The sequence below is a fragment of the Dipteris shenzhenensis genome, unplaced genomic scaffold, assembly GCF_047967505.1.
Source record: "Dipteris shenzhenensis isolate YYH24624 ecotype China unplaced genomic scaffold, Dip_SZ_1.0 scaf0560, whole genome shotgun sequence".
Taxonomy (NCBI): Eukaryota; Viridiplantae; Streptophyta; class Polypodiopsida; order Gleicheniales; family Dipteridaceae; genus Dipteris; species Dipteris shenzhenensis.
Window position 1 is genome coordinate 317,703 of NW_028239866.1, and position 8,126 is coordinate 325,828.

Genomic DNA, 8,126 nt, shown 5'->3' on the forward strand with positions numbered 1-8,126 from the left:
AAGATTCGCAAAAACCATCCTAGTTGTCAATTTTGCATGACTCACTACTAATCCATACATGGTGACATTATCCATGTGTTCGAATTGCACATTGTACTATCTCACATGGGAAAGCTATGTATACTTTTACTCGATTGGTGGTTAGGACAGAGTTCACGTGACTCACAATTTTGGAACCTAAATTTTATTATTATTATTATTATTAAAGTCGTCATGTCGAAAGGGGTCGGTGGTGATTGAAGTTTGGATGTGGTACGAAGCCGGGAAAAAAAAAAACAATGAGGTCTGTAGTACTTACTACGGCATGTCGATGGCGAGCGTAGGCTGCCTATAAAAGCTGATGCAAGGGTGGTGCACACTTGCAAAGTCTAATCCAGTGATCTTGATCTTGATCAGAGAGTAGAGACAATGCTGTCCGTGAGCGCAGGTGCTGTTGGTGTACTGTGTTCGAGCTTTGCTGGAACGCAGTTGCCTGGTCGTCTCGCAAGGCCTCATGCCGCCATATCTCCAACAAGCCGCTCTACCATCGCCTGCCCATTAACGCCTGCAACAGTAATCCCCCATGCCCGCCCTTCAGTCATCCGCTGCTCCTCCACGTCCAAGGCCGCTGATCATAAGATCGTTCCTGATCGTGTAGCCGATCAGCAGTTCAATCTTCACCTTTCCATTCTTAAGGCTCCCTCCTTCACTTGGCCTCCCCATCGACTCGACCTCACGCTTGTCAGCTCCACCAACATCCATCCAGGCATGATCGTCGTGCTTCATTCCTCCCTCCTGCAGCTGAAATTAAACTGTGCATAGTAGCATACTCATCAACGCATGCATGCAGGTGCTCGCCAAGGCGTCCACAGCTCCCCATCTACCGTTTACATTCCTCCTGGCGAAGAGGCCGTGACGCTCACCGTTGTCATGGTTGTCCCTCGCAACTTCGGCACGCCCGGAGCTGTTCTGCTTAACAGCCCCCACCGAGACGAGTTCTTCCTCGAATCCATTTCTTTGCGTACCCATGACAGTGCGCATGAGCTGCACAATTTCTGGTGCAATTCCTGGGTCACCGAAACGGAGGCTCACGAACCTCGCGTTTTCTTTGCCAACCAGGTTCTCCTTGCTTGCAGCTTGCTCGCTCCGATTTATAAAAGATACATAGATAAAACGAAGATGGCCGTTGTGCATGAGAGGATCAGTTACTATGGACGTTTTCCGTCCGCGTGCTTATATATTCCTGCTCCTAATTAAGCTCACTTCACACACTCCTCGACAGGTCTATCTCCCCAAAGGCACGCCTCCAGGACTCGCTCAGCTGCGGCAAATCGAGCTCCAACACTTAAGAGGCGATGGCAGTGGCCGCAGGATGGCTGGCGAACGCATATACGACTACGATGTCTACAACGATCTCGGAGATCCAGACCACGACGAAGCGAGCGCGAGACCAGTGTTGGGCGGTTCTGAAGCTCTTCCCTATCCACGGAGGTGTCGAACCGGTCGTGAACGCACGGCTACTGGTAATTACAAGAATCGATTGGCTACGCTTTCATATATATGTGAGCTAAGGAGCTGAGAGGATTCGTGCATGTATATTTGAATGTAAGATCCCGAGTCGGAGGCACCAGAACCGGGTTATACGCCATACTATGTGCCACGAGACGAGCAGTTCAGTGCTACCAAGCAACAAGCGTTCGATGAAAAACTCCACTAGAGCGAGCGTACCATCGCATCCCAAGCAAGAGCTTACTTGTATTCTTCCCCTGATCAAATCCCCACCTTCACGTCCTTTGAAGAGATTTACAGCTTGTACAAAGGCGACAGCTTCCCTCTACCTCCTATCATCCAAGGTCCACTCTACTATTAACACTTCTTAGTGTTGTTGCTCTCGCTCTTTCTGTCTGTGCTTTTACTACCATAGCTTCCAAATGGCTCTTTACACACAAGAAGTTTTTTGACATTTTCCATGTGGGAAGCCATTTCCCTTGTGAGTCTAGTGTCAATATCATGAGCTTCCTGTGTAGAAGTTTTTGAAAATTTCCCCATTTCCCTTGGTTTTTGGGTCATCATGAGCTTCCGGCACGGAAGCACCGTGCACCTAGTTAGTGCGGCTGGGGCATGGGACGCCCGGCCTAGACCCCAAGACCGTCCCATGCCCCCAATCGAACCTAGCTAAGTGCAGGGTGCTTTCCTGTAGAAACTCATGATGTGTGGTAATGTGAGAATATATCTTTGTGCTGGTGCTTTGTAAATTAAGCAATTTAAGGTAACTAAGCTTAAGGAACGAATGCCCATATTGCTTGCTATTTCACAATGTTGGCAGCGGATAAAGCTGCATGGATGAGCGACGAAGAATTTGGGCGTCAGAGGCTTGCAGGATTGAATCCCTTAGTGATCGAGAGAGTGAAGGTACCTCTATGGCTTAATTGGCAGCTTTTGGATGAATCCGTTCTTGCTTTCTTATAGGATGATTGACCGACAATACTGTGTGTTGTGATGATCAATATTATATAGGCATTTCCCATTGTGAGCACGCTAGATCCTCAAATCTATGGGCCTGCTACATCAGCTATCACAGCCCAGCATATTGAGCGCCAGCTTGAGAACCTAACCGTGAGCCAGGTCTCTAATTTCTTGTCCAGTATAATGCTACACCCTTCCGCGAGTGACACTTCCAGCTCCTCAGTCGTAACTCTGTTGTTGCGTTGCGCGCAGGCAGTCAGTCAGAAAAGAGTCTTCGTTCTCGACTACCATGATGCGCTTCTACCTTACCTTAACAAAGTAAACCAGTCCCAAGTCAAAGTGTACGCATCTCGATCGTTGCTTTTTCTGACAAACGAGGGTGTTATGAAACCCATCGCCATTGAGCTTAGTCTGCCTCCCAGCCAAGAAGGAAACCAAAAGGTGAACCGAGTCTTCACCCCGCCTCCAACTCCAGGCATCGACAACCTTCCAGGTGCAGGTAAACAAGAGGGAGATGAGACTTTCCAGTGGCTCTGGCAATTGGCGAAAGCACAAGTGGCCATCAACGACACGGGATATCACCAACTTATCAGCCACTGGTAAGGTCACTGTTTCTACAAATTTTCTCCTTTTAGAGCTCATGAAAGCGCCTCCGCTTGATCTGCCAGGATTGCTGACCAAGGTTCTTGTTCATTCCTAGGTTGAGGACTCATGCATGCGCCGAGCCCTTCGTCATAGCTGCGCATAGACACTTGAGCGCTTTACATCCGTTACACCGGCTTCTCTACCCCCACTTCAAGGACACCATGGGCACCAACAGCCTCGCCAGGAAGAATCTTATCAATAGCGGAGGGGTTATAGAGTCCACCTTCTTTCCAGGAGAATTTTGTATGGAGTTGTCATCCGTCGTGTATAAAACATGGCGCTTCAATGAGCAAGCACTACCCAAAGACTTGATCAAAAGGTGGAATGAGGAACAAAATTAAAGCAACTCTTCTTTGCCTTTCTGTAGTAAATTTGAACTTCCTTCCCTCGTAAGTACTACGGAATAATGTTGATCACATTTACTAAACTGAAGGCAATTGGCTAACTGCAAGCATGCTGGTATTGGCAGGGGAATGGCAGAGATAGACGCAGAGAACCGTATGGTCTTGACCGTCGAAGACTATCCCTATGCTGTGGATGGCTTAGACTTGTGGACAGCACTGCAATCATGGGTGCGGGACTATATAGCCATCTATTATGAGAATGACCAAGCTGTGCGAGACGACGCAGAGTTACAAAGTTGGTGGACGGAAATCAAAGAGAAAGGGCATGGAGACCATAGCCAAGAGGACTGGTGGGGTAGTATGGGGACAGTAAGGGAACTGGAAGAGACCCTAGTGACCCTCATATGGATAACTTCTGGGCATCACGCTGCCGTGAACTTTGGGCAATATGCATACGCAGGCTTCATGCCAAACAGCCCAACACTGGGGAAAACATCCATTCCCGAGGATACCAATTCTCAAGAATACGAAGACCTACGTGAGAACCCCCAAAGGTTTTTCCTGGGCTCGCTTTCTACGTATCTGGAAGCAGTCACAGTAATGGGAACTCTACTTCTTCTCTCACAGCACATCGAAGAGGAGTTCCTGGGACAAACAACTGATCCCAAGTGGACGAGCGATCCCAGGGTGCTTGCTGCCTTTGAGAAGTTTAACCAACATCTGCATCGAGTGGAGGCGAACATACGAGCTCGAAACGAAGATCCTAACACATATGGAAACAGATATGGACCTGCCCAAATCCCTTACATGTTGCTTTTTCCCTCGTCTGAACAAGGAATGACATACCAAGGCGTACCCAATAGCATCTCCATTTGACCAAAGGCTTCGTTTCCTCAATGGCCACCTCGTCATACATAAGTACTCGCCGTTCTCACGTTTACCCCAATGTAAGTCACAGTGCCTTCAAATACTTCTTGCAATCTTGTACGATCTCTAATTAGGTTTTGAACAAACTCTTTGAATCGTACACCCTTCTCATAAACTATGATATCTTTCACAAGATGTTCCATTAGTTGACTTATGCTACAGTATCCGTTTTACATATGTTTCCTTTCATACATTCATATGTACATATATGTATGCCAATACTAGTTTGGAGGCACACCCAAGGGTTTCCATAGTAATCATGAGAAGAAACATTTAATGCAATGCAAGCTTGGACTATGAAATTATTAATGATGTTTTAGGATCGTCCTTGTAGGTTACATGGCTTCTTTTCACTTGATTGAATCCTTACTTTGTATTGATCCTCTCTTTCAAAATTGATTGCGTGACGAAGCAACTAGCTTAGACAAGTAAATTTAGGAAGCTACTTGTCTAGCATCTTATTAGAATTTGGATTTCATAATGAAAGAGTGACTTGACTAGCCTTTTAAAACAAATTCCCCCCATGCAAACCAAATGCATGAATTGGTCATGAGAGTCTATTTCATCCCAATCCTAGACATCTTGTTTAGCTAAGAAACAATAAATTTGATTCTTTATGCAACAAGTTTCACTTGTGAAAAGCAATTGAACATGAATTTTATTGTTCCTTGTTCCAAATGCTTTGTTTAGCTAAGAAATAATACATTTGATTCTTTAGGCAACTCTACACACAACAAGAGGCCTCTAGACAAATAACTACATAGAAATCTTGATATGTCCATGCTTTCCACAAAGATGCATACTTTGTCTTCTTATTGTAAACAATTTTCTATAAAGTTGTTTACTTTTTTTGTTCATGTCCATGTTTGGTAAAGTTGATGGAGCTTACAATGAGCATGCACAAAATCCATGCCAATGTGGCATAAGATTTTCCAAGATCTAATGCAATTTGTAAAACCCACATACATGGGCAATACTCTAACAACTACCACCTTACTCGGAACTCATGTCGACCATACCCTCGTCATCATGTCGACCATACCCTCATCATCATTCGGGAGACTATAGTCTTGCTGAAAGTGAGAAGGTATATGCGTACCCTCGTCACCCTCCTCATCCTGTTTTCAGATTTCGTGTAAATATCAGATCTTGTATTTCCTGGTATACAATAAGACTGCGAACTTAAATAGCTTTGACTTACCGATGGTCCATCAACACGTGCAACACCAACGGTGGATACTGGTTCTGGCTCCTCCACATACATCCTCAAGTGGCGCATGATAATACGACGTTGATGTCGTACTTCTCGCTTGCAATGAGTGCAATGATAATATAACCTCTCCGTAAGCCACTTCGTGCTCATGGGCGTTGGCACATCATCAGACGAGCTTCCACTCGTCCCTTCCATCTACACTTATAAAATCACAACATAAGCATGAAGAAGAGATATTAACAGTTATAAAATAGCATCTATGAGCTTTTTTTCATGCTACAAGTACAACAAAAAAGTGACTGCAAGCGTTGCTATATAGCGACCTTTTTCCTCTGTTCCGTCGCTATATAGCGATGTTTTTAATTAAAAACGTCGCTATATAGCGATGGATAAGCGTCGCTATATAGCGATGCTGTGGGTTAAAACCTGAGACTCCCGTCGCACGACGCTTTCTTTATCCTCTTCTCTAATCTCTCAAGTAAGCAAGCCAATCTCTCCTCCCACCTATTTTCGATGACCTCCCACCTATTTCCGACAACCTCCCACTCTATTCTCCACTCCTCACCCTTCTCCTAGCTCTTGTACTCCCTCTCTACCCTTTTCCCTCTTTGGTTTCTTGAAAGGAAGTTCTTCAAGAGGTGAGTTTGTTTCAACAATGTAGGTCGTTTGTTTGTTAGCTTTAGTTTTGTGAGTGCTTCTCCTTGTATTGCTAAACCTGTAAACTAGTTTTCATGCTTGTTTTCAAAGGATTGAAAAAAAAAATGAGATTTCAAGAAAGAAAGAAGACTCACCTCTTTTTTCTGTATTTCTCTTCCTTCTCTTTCTCCTTGTCTCCTCAATCTCCTCCTTTCCTTGTCTCCTCAATCTCCTCCTTTCAAGAAGTTACTTTTGTAATCTCCTCCTTCCTCCAACATCTTATTTGAGAAATTGGTTGTTTCTTCTCTTTTGTAGGGCCAGTCCACAACACCGAGCGAGATGTACTATTTCAGGTAAGTGCTCCCTCTTTTTTCCATTTATTATTTTTGTTATTTACATTGGCCTGCAGCTAGCGCGCTGCAGTGATGGGCGTAGGAACTCTCTCTTCCCCTCAATCTCTTTCCTTCTTCCCTCCTTCAATCTATTTCCTCCTCTTTTTCCCTCTTTCCTTTTCCTCTTCTTCTGTCTTTCTTTCCCTCTTTTTCCCTCTTTCTTTTCCCTCTTCTTCTCTCTTTCCCCCTTCTCTTGCTTATGCTTATGCATGAGACATATGCTCATGCTTATGCTTATGCATGAGCATAAGAGAAGTAGACATATGCTCATGCATAAGCATGAGCATATGTCTCTTTTTCCCCCCTTCTCTTATTCTCTCTTTCCTTTCCCTCTCATTCTCTATTTCCCCCTTCTCTTATGCTCATGCATAAGCATAAGCATGAGCATAAGAAAATGAGACATATGCTCATGCTTATGCTTATGCATGAGCATATGTCTCTTTTTTCCCCCTTCTCTTATTCTCTCTTTCCCCCTTCTCTCATGCATAAGCGTAAGCATGAGCTTATGCTTATGCTTATGCTTAAGCATAAGCATGAGCACAAGAAAATGAGACATATGCTCATGCTTATGCTTATGCATGATCATAAGCGAAGTAGACATATGCTCATGCATAAGCATGAGCATATGTCTCTTTTTTCCCCCTTCTCTTATTCTCTCTTTCCCCCTTCTCTCTTTCCTTTCCCTCTTATTCTCTATTTCCCTCTTCTCTTATGCTCATGCATAAGCATAAGCATGAGCTTATGCTTATGCTTATGCTTAAGCATAAGCATGAGCATAAGAAAATGAGACATATGCTCATGCTTATGCTTATGCATGAGCATTAGCGAAGTAGACATATGCTCATGCATAAGCATGAGCATATGTCTCTTTTTTCCCCCTTCTCTTATTCTCTCCTTCCCCCTTCTCTCTTTCCTTCTTCTCTCTTTCCTTTCCCTCTTTCCTTTCCCTCTTATTCTCTATTTCCTCCTTTCCCTCTTATTCTCTATCTCCTCTTCATGCTTATGTTTTGGTTTTATAAGTGTAGATGGAGGGGACGAGTGGAAGCTCATCCGATGATGCGCCAACGCCCGGGAGCACGAAGTGGCTTACGGAGAGGTTATATTGTCATTGCACTCATTGCAAGCGAGAAGTACGACATCAACGTCGTATTATCATGCGCCACTTGCGGATGTATGGGGAGGAGCCGGAACCAGTACCCCCCGTTGGTGTTGCACATGTTGATGGATCATCGGTAAGTCAAAGCTATTTAAGTTCGCAATCTTATTGTATACCCGGAATTAGAAGATCTTCTATTTACACGAATGAGCTTATGACAGGATGACGAGGGTGACGAGGGTACACATATACCTTCTCACTTTCAACAAGACTATAGTCTCCCGGATGACGACGAGGGTATGGTCGACATGATGGATTCCATTTTTAGGGGCACTACATCCCACGTACACGTGATGTCAGAGTCTGAGGTGAAAATGCGAGAGTTGCAATCAACACAATTGTACGAGGGTGCCAGGATGTCTAAACTA

General features: G+C 44.6%; 1 pseudogene across 1 annotated transcript; it reads left to right on the forward strand.

Moving 5' to 3' along the window:
* Positions 1-408: 408 nt before the first annotated feature.
* Positions 409-4,315, forward strand: LOC147878105 (linoleate 9S-lipoxygenase 6-like; annotated as a pseudogene). The gene is made up of 9 exons (XR_015540760.1): positions 409-745; positions 830-1,098; positions 1,262-1,502; positions 1,590-1,832; positions 2,306-2,391; positions 2,497-2,604; positions 2,698-3,044; positions 3,146-3,409; positions 3,560-4,315. The product of XR_015540760.1 is annotated as a linoleate 9S-lipoxygenase 6-like (transcript).
* Positions 4,316-8,126: the final 3,811 nt, after the last annotated feature.